Below are 8,109 nucleotides of genomic sequence, written 5' to 3' on the forward strand. Positions count from 1 at the left end.
CCCCAGTCTTGAGTGCATAGAGCCAGTGCTCTATCCACCGTACCACCTAGCCACCACCCCCTTTGAGGATAATTCTAAAATTTCTGTCTCCCCTAAGGCCTCCTAAATCACCCTGCCCCAAATCTCTTAGGGAATTTTGCCTCCTGCTTTGCTGAGAAGATAGAAGCCATCCATTTTCAGCTGTCTATTCTTCATTCGCACTTCATAATAAATCTTCTCCCCCCACCCCAGTTCTCCCCTCCTTTGCTCAAGTTTCTGATTAAGAACTGGATTTTTGTAATGTCCATAAAGGAATTCAGTAGCTTTTCCCCTTCAGTAGTTTCAATAATTGCATTTCACCCCTACCACCCATCTTCAGTCTCTCCTTATTTACTGGATCCTTCTCTGCTGCTTACAAGTATGCTTAGGCCTTTCCTTAAAAACATTTTCACTTTACCCTCAAGCTATTGTCTTATTTCTCTCACTTTCACAACCAAATTTGTGAAAGGTTATCTATTCCCATTGTCTTCATCTCACCTACACCCCCCCCCCCCACTCACCTCTCAATCCCTTATAGTCAGTCCTCTAGTCATTCCACCCAACTACCACTCAGCTTCTTTTAGGTTATATTAAACATTCTCTTAAACCACTAATTGCATTGGCCTTTTTCTTACTAACACTGTTGACTGCCTCTTGCTTCTAATTGCTTTCTCCTCCTTTGTCTTTTATAGCACTGCTCTCTCTTGGTTTACTTCCTATTTTATTGCTCCTCAGTTTCTTTTATTGGATTACCATACTCCTTCTACCTAGGATGTGTAGATATCTCCCAAAAGCTTTCTCTTGGGTCATCTTATCAATACCTTGTTGATCCCAAGGATGGAGTTATCAATCTCAATGACTCCCAATTCTTTCTAATTTTAATGTCTTTTGAACTCTAATCCTGGATTATCAAATGCCTGCTAGGCTTCCCCATTTGAATGTCCATTTTATAAGATTCTCAAACTCACATCTAAAAAGTAAATCATTTTCTAAAACCCTCATTCCTCTTCCAAATTTTCCTTTCTCCATTGAAGATACTATTATTCTTCCAGCTGCTCAGTTTCATAACACAGTTGTCATAGTTTAGGGTGACATTCTATCATACCTGTATTTGACTCACTACCCATGCGTCCCCTTCCATAGTTTATTTACTGATCTCTCTGTTTTCAGTTTCCTTACCTCAATCCATCTTCCAAATTAATATTCCTAAAACATGGGTCTTACTATGTCAACCCACCCTCCTTTATAATTCTAGGATAAGCACAGAATCCTAAGTCTGCTACTTAAATCTCTCCACAGCTAGGCTCCCTCTTACAATTCCAATCTTATTTTATATCACTTCCTTTCAATTCAGTCCCTTTTCCAGGCAAACTTGCTTGCTAATTATTCCCAGCTGAGAAGAAAGGGAAAAGGGGAGCCATTCTAGTTTTGATGAGGGATGAAAAAGTTTTTATAAGGCCAGGTTTAGGAAGGATTGCCTAGAAACAATGATGACCTAGTTGAGGTGATATAACTTAAATTTACTGTGGACTCAGTCAAAAAGGCTGTACTTTTCTTTACCCTTGTTTAGCAACATGTGTATAGTAAGATGAAGAATGATGGGAATGATAAAGGCTATGGCTTGGCAGAGCATAATTATCAGTGAAATAATAAGGGGGCTAGGAACTTAAGTAGGGATAATAGTGTATAATTGAATTGATTCATCAAGGGGTCAGGATCAGAAAATTACCCAGGAAAGAATGGTGGGGTAAAAAAAATGCAAATAAAGAGTAGGATTTTCTTTTTCCTGAAAAAATATTTTCCAGGGTTTTTTTTTTTAATCAAGGCTTTCAAGGTAGACCAATAATTAGTAAATGATCTCTCCTGTATCTATTTTCTAAGCCATTCCCCCCCCCCCCCAGGTACTTTACATTTTCTTCTATTTTTTCAGCCTTTTGGTTTTATTTGATGGAATCTTGGTGTCTCATAGAATCATTAGTTTCCATTTGTCCAATTTATTTTCTTAAGTTAGTTTTGGGTTTCTTTTTTCAGTTGACTAATTTTACTTTTAGAGTTATTTTCCTTTTCCAGTTGGTTAATTTTACTTACTGATGAGTTACTTTCCTTTTCCAGTTGATGGATTTTATTTTGGGGGGTTACTTTCTTTTTCCAGGTGGTCATTTTTACTTTTAAAGGAGTTGATTTCTTTAGTTGATTTATCATAATTCTCCTTTATGGCTATCATTTCTTCTTTTTTCCCATTTTTCTTCCTCTCTTCTTTGGTTTTTAAAATTCTTTTTGAACTCTTCCAAGAGGTTTTGGATTTAAATTCAATTCATAAACTCCTTTGAAGCCTCACATGTAGGCAATTAGTCTGCTTGCTTTTTCTGAGATGTCATTTTTGTTGTCCCTATTAGAATATAGCTTTCTATGGTTAGTGCTCTTTTTGGTTTTTTTTTGTTCATTTTGATAGTTGAGCTCTGCTTCTGGAGTATAGGGGAATATAATCCCAAGATTTTTGTGCTGAGGCAGAGAACTGGTCCCTGGCTTATTGTTTGCCAAGGTGTTGCCTATGCAGCCCAGGCATTGTCTATGCAAAGGTTTGTTTCCTCCTTTATGCCAAAGCTTCCACTTATGCTGCGGTTTGTTCCCAAGTCAGAGAAAGCAGAGGGAGAGGTGAAAAGCCTCACTGATTATTGTTGGTTAAGGGGATTTCAGAGTCCTTGAATGTACAGCCGGTATGGTTGTGGATAATGGCAAAATTAAGGCTATGATCATCTTTGTGACTGAGTTGGGGGTAAGAGTTTATTATTGAGTGGAAGATAATGCACCTCTTCCCAAAGGAGGCTAGAGACAGGAATAGTGTGAGATGATAGGCACACTGTCAGATGACCACTTGGTAGGTCTCAATTCACTATTCTTCCCTCTAATGATGTAGATTAGTCAGGAAAGGACAAAGCTGTAGATGGAAGTCAAACCTGCTTGGAAGAAGAAAAAAAGTCCTATTTGCCACCAACTTTCCTTTTCCTCTTCCCTCAAGGGAGAGGCACAACAGTAGATGGAAGACCTGAGGTCAAAGGGAGGTTGCTCCTCCTTGCTCATGAGGTTCTCCACCTCCTATTTAGACCAGGCAGGCAATAAGAGGTGGAAGCTGCCTTTTGCTGGCACAGATGGAAGGCACTGTTTTGGAGTAGATGAAAGATATTTGATCAGGCCCTTTGCCACCTTCTCTCAGGGTATACAGTGATCTCAGAAGGTGATGAAAGGCACAGGAAGTCAGAGAAAGGTTCAGTTCCTCTTCTCATCTGAGGATCCAGTAAGGTTGAAAATCAGGGTTAAAGCATAGAGAAGGATGGAATCATAACATTATGATCAAGTGCAGTGAGAAAAATGATAAAAGGGATATTTGAAAGAAACCTGGGAAGACTTGTATGAACTGATAGCGAATAAAGTGAGCAGAAACAGGATAATAATATCTAAGCTAACAAGATTAACAACAATGAACAATTTTGAGAGACTTAAAAACTTTGATCAATTCAATGACCAATAGTGATTCCAGAGGACTGATGATGAAGAACATTATCCACCTACTAACAGAGAAGCAATGGATTCATTACTCAGTATGATTTGTATATTTTTGGCCAGTGTAGGAATTGTTTTGCTTGGTTATATATATATATATATATATATATATATATATATATTTATATATATATATATATATAAATAATATGGTAGGGTTTTTTTCTTTTTTCCAATGGAGAAAAGGTAGAAGACAAAATTTTGTTAATTAAAAAAAAGTTATTTGAAAGATTACTACTATTTTTGGTGGTGGTGGTTATCTGTTTTTAAAGAGGAACAAAATGACATTACTATATTAAAGTAAGGTTACAGTATGTTTGACTGTGGCTGATCAGACCAATATGAGCTCAAAGTGCTTCTACTCTACCACAGGTTGGGCACAAATAGGGCATGGGAACATTTGGGGTAGATTCTCTAAATTTGTGCATCTCAAGTTTCTTTTGAGCTACTAAAGTAGCTTATAGAGCACAGCACCTTCTCTGATGAAGACAGACCATGCTGGATAGTACTGTGCCAGTGTCTCCCATGAGTACATTTCAATTCCAGAATTCTTCAGAGAGAACTTTAGGGTGTCCTTGTATCACTTCTTCTGATCACCATGTTAGCACTTGCCCAGTGTGAGTTCTCCATAAAATGGTCTTTTTGACAGACCAAAGGCATCTTCCATCTCTTGTTATCTGCCTGATCTCCTAACTAGGAGGTGTGCTCTGTGTAGTAGAGTTTGAGTAGTAGGCCATTTAGTTCCAGAAAGGACCTAAAGTGTCTGGTATCTTCTGCCATGATCTTCAGAATCTTCCTATGACAAATAGAAGTGATATAGTTTCCTGGTATGGTACTGGTAGACTACCCAGGTTTTACAGGCATACAACACTGAAACCTGCGCAATGGATCTGTAGACCTTCAGTTTGGTGATTAGTCTAATACCACTTCTCTTCCACACTTTGCTTCAGAGTTTCCTGAACACCGAGCTAACTCTGGCAATGCATGTGTCAACTTCATTATGCATCCCTGGAAAGTGCAGTGCCTTCTGACAAAGGACTCATTTCTAAAATATACACAATTGAGTCACATTTAAAAAACTATTCCCCAATTGACAAATGGTCAAAGGATATGCAAAGGAAATTTACAGAGGAGGAAATCAAAGCAATCCATAGTCATATGAAAAATTGCTCTAAATCATTACTTATTAGAGAATGCAAATTAAAGCTTCTCTGAGGTACCACCTCACACCTCTCAGACTGGCCAATATGATCAGAAAGTTGTGACAATGATCATTGTTGGAAGTGTTGTGGGAAATCTGGGACACTATTACATTTTTGATGGAGCTGTGAACTCATCCAACCTTTCTGGAGAGCAATTTGTCCAAAGGGCAACAAAAATGTGCATCCCCTTTGATCCAGCAATAGCACTGTTGGTCTATACCTTGAAAAGATGATGAAAAAGGGTAAAAACATCACTTGTACAAAAATATTCGTAGCAGTCCTGTTTGTGTTGGCAAAGAATTGGAAATCAAGTGAATGTCCTTCAGTTGGGGAATGGCTTAGCAAACTGTGGTATATGTATGTCATGGAACACTATTGTTCTGTTAGAAACCAGGAGGGACAGGAATTCAGGGAAGCCTGGAGGGATTTACATGAACTGATGCTGAGTGAGATGAGCAGAACCAGAAAAACACTGTATACCCTAACAGCAACATGGGGGTGATGATCAACCTTGATGGACTCATTCATTCCATCATTGCAACAATCAGGGACAATTTTGGACTGTCCGCAATGGAGAATACCATCTGTATCCAGATAAAGAACCATGGAGTTTGAACAAAGTCCTAGGACTTATTTCCTTTGATTTAGAAAAAATACTGATATCTTATTGTCTGATCTTGTTATCTCTTATACTTTATGTTTCTTCCTTAAGGATGTGATTTCTCTCTCATAACACTCAATTTGGATCAATGTACAACGTAGAAACCATGTAAAGACTGATAAATTGCTTTCTGTGGGGGATGGGGGAGGGAAATAAGATTAGGTGAAAATTGTAAAACTCAAAATAAATAAAATCTTTAATAAAAAAAAGTGTACTGCCAAACTAAGTGAACTTATCCACAGTATTCAAAGCTTCTCCACTTGCTATAATCAGTAGTCCATGGATGGATAGTGTGGTGCTGGCTCTCCAGTCATTCAGACTTCCAACCTAAGGGTCATCTTCAACTCCTCACTCTCTCACCCTACCCCCCGCCCCATATCCAGGCTATTTCCATAGTCTATCAATTTTACCTTGGTGTTTTCTCTCATAAATATCCTTTTTTTTCCTTTGACACTGGTGCAGGAACTTGACATCTCAAACCTGGACTAGTTTACTGCTCTGCTAGGTCATCACCTTACCCTAGTATCTCTTCCATTCATTTGTCAAAGTGAGCTGTTGGGGCCTCTGAGTTCTTGTTGTTTAGCCAAAATTAGCACAACAGCAGAGAACTGATCTATGCTTGCTTTAGAGGCTGCATTGAATGCACAGTCATCTGCAAACAAAAAAAAATCATGCATTAACACTCCTTCCAGTTTATTTCTAGTGTGTGGCCTTTTCAAGTAGAAGAATTTGCCAATAGTGTAGTAGCTGCTCTTGGTGTCATTTTTTCATCTCCATTGGAGTTATTTGAGATATGGCTGAAAACAATGCTAAAAAATCACTGGAGCAAACACACAGTTTTATTTCAGTCCACTGGTGACTAGGAAAACTCAGGAGCATTGCTGGGCAAGCAATACTGATGAACTTCTCCAGGTAACCAAATTTTACCATAATTTTCCACAAGCCCTCATGACTGACAGTATCAAAGACCATGGTCAGATCTACAAATGCTGTATCCAAAACTATTATTTGAAAGACTATAATTAGATAAAGGAATTTTGAAATTTATGCACATTGTGATGAGAAGATAAATGGTATAATGGTCTATCTGCAGCTGAGAAGGATTTGAGGAAGAGGTCATACAAATTGAGCAGATTGAGGAACCTTATTTGAGAGGGAGATTTGGGAGGGGAGAATTTAGTCAGGAAGACCATTTGAAACGATTATGATTCAGGCCTATAACAAAATCCCAAACTAGGATAATGGTGTTCTGAATGGAAAGGAAGGAACCAATTCTGGAGATAACATGAATCTATAAGTCTTGATGACTAATCAGATATGAGGTATAAGAGAGAAGAAAGAATCATATGACTCCAAAGTTTTGATCCTAGATGACTGGAAAGATAACACCAACCAAAAAATAATTGGGAAATTAATCTCTATAATTCCTTTTTGTGTAGGCACTCACCAGGTGTTAGAAACCAAAAAATTCATGATTTACCTTATTTAACTTAACTGAAGATTTTTTTTGTGGGTAGACTTTTTTCAAACCACATTTCTGATATGTGAATAAAGTTTGAATCCTTGTCTTTTCTCAGAGCAATTGGAATACTTGGCTTTAAAGATGATATGGCAAACACATGATGCAGTGTGCAAAATACCAGCCTTGGAGTTGGTAGGACCTGAGTTCAAATCAACCTCATATACTTGATTAGCTGTGTAACCCTGGGCAAGTCATTTAACCCTGATTACCTGCCCACTCCCCACTCCCACCACCCATACACACAAAAAATAAAGAGGAGCCACATGTCCCACTAAGAAAAGAGAAAAAGTAACCAATGGAATAGTTTAAAAGAGAGATGATGATGATGATGATGATGATGACTGTTATTCTTATCAATTATTACACCTTTATATAGAAGCTTAAGGTTTGCAATGTAGGAATTTGTTTTGCTTTTCTATACATATTTATAATAGCGATTTTACCCCTCTCTGATAGTAGGGGAGAGGGAGAAGGAAAGATTGTTAATTGAAAAAAATATACTTTAGTTAAAGATGGAAAGGTTAGTTAGAGAAAGTGTTGGCTAGACCAAGGAAGGGAACCAGTATGAAGTGTTCCTCTACAGTTAAACTTGGTCTCTATGTAGCAACTCAGCGTGAGAAAAAGAATTGGATTTGGGTAGCTGGGTGCACAGTGGATAGTGTACCAGCCCTGGAGTCAGGAGGACTTGAATTCAAATCTACCCTCAGACACTTCATAATTGTCTAGCTGTGTGACCTCGGGCAAGTCACTCAATCCCATTGCTTCAAATATTTTTTTTTAAAAAAGAATTGGATTTAGGGAGGATCCATGTGTCTAACTTGACTGTGCCTCTTAATGTCTGTCTGATCTTAGTCAAGTCACTACATACCTTTGAGCTTCAAGTTCCACATAGGATCAGAAGTTTGGATTAGATAACCTTTCCAGGATCTTGATTGCATTCTACACATTTGTCTTTGCCAGACTTGTAATCTGTCCTTCTATCCTCACTGCATCTAATAAAATAAATATTACTACATTCAAAAAGAGTGCTCGATGTAGAATTTATTGGCCTTATGATTACAGTGCAAAATGGCAAAAAGAAGATAAGGGATGGGCTTCATTCCCAAGGCCATGACCACAAGTGAGCCCTCTGGACTTTGAGTGGT

This window comes from Macrotis lagotis, chromosome 5 (assembly GCF_037893015.1).
Source record: "Macrotis lagotis isolate mMagLag1 chromosome 5, bilby.v1.9.chrom.fasta, whole genome shotgun sequence".
In the NCBI taxonomy this organism is placed as follows: domain Eukaryota; kingdom Metazoa; phylum Chordata; class Mammalia; order Peramelemorphia; family Peramelidae; genus Macrotis; species Macrotis lagotis.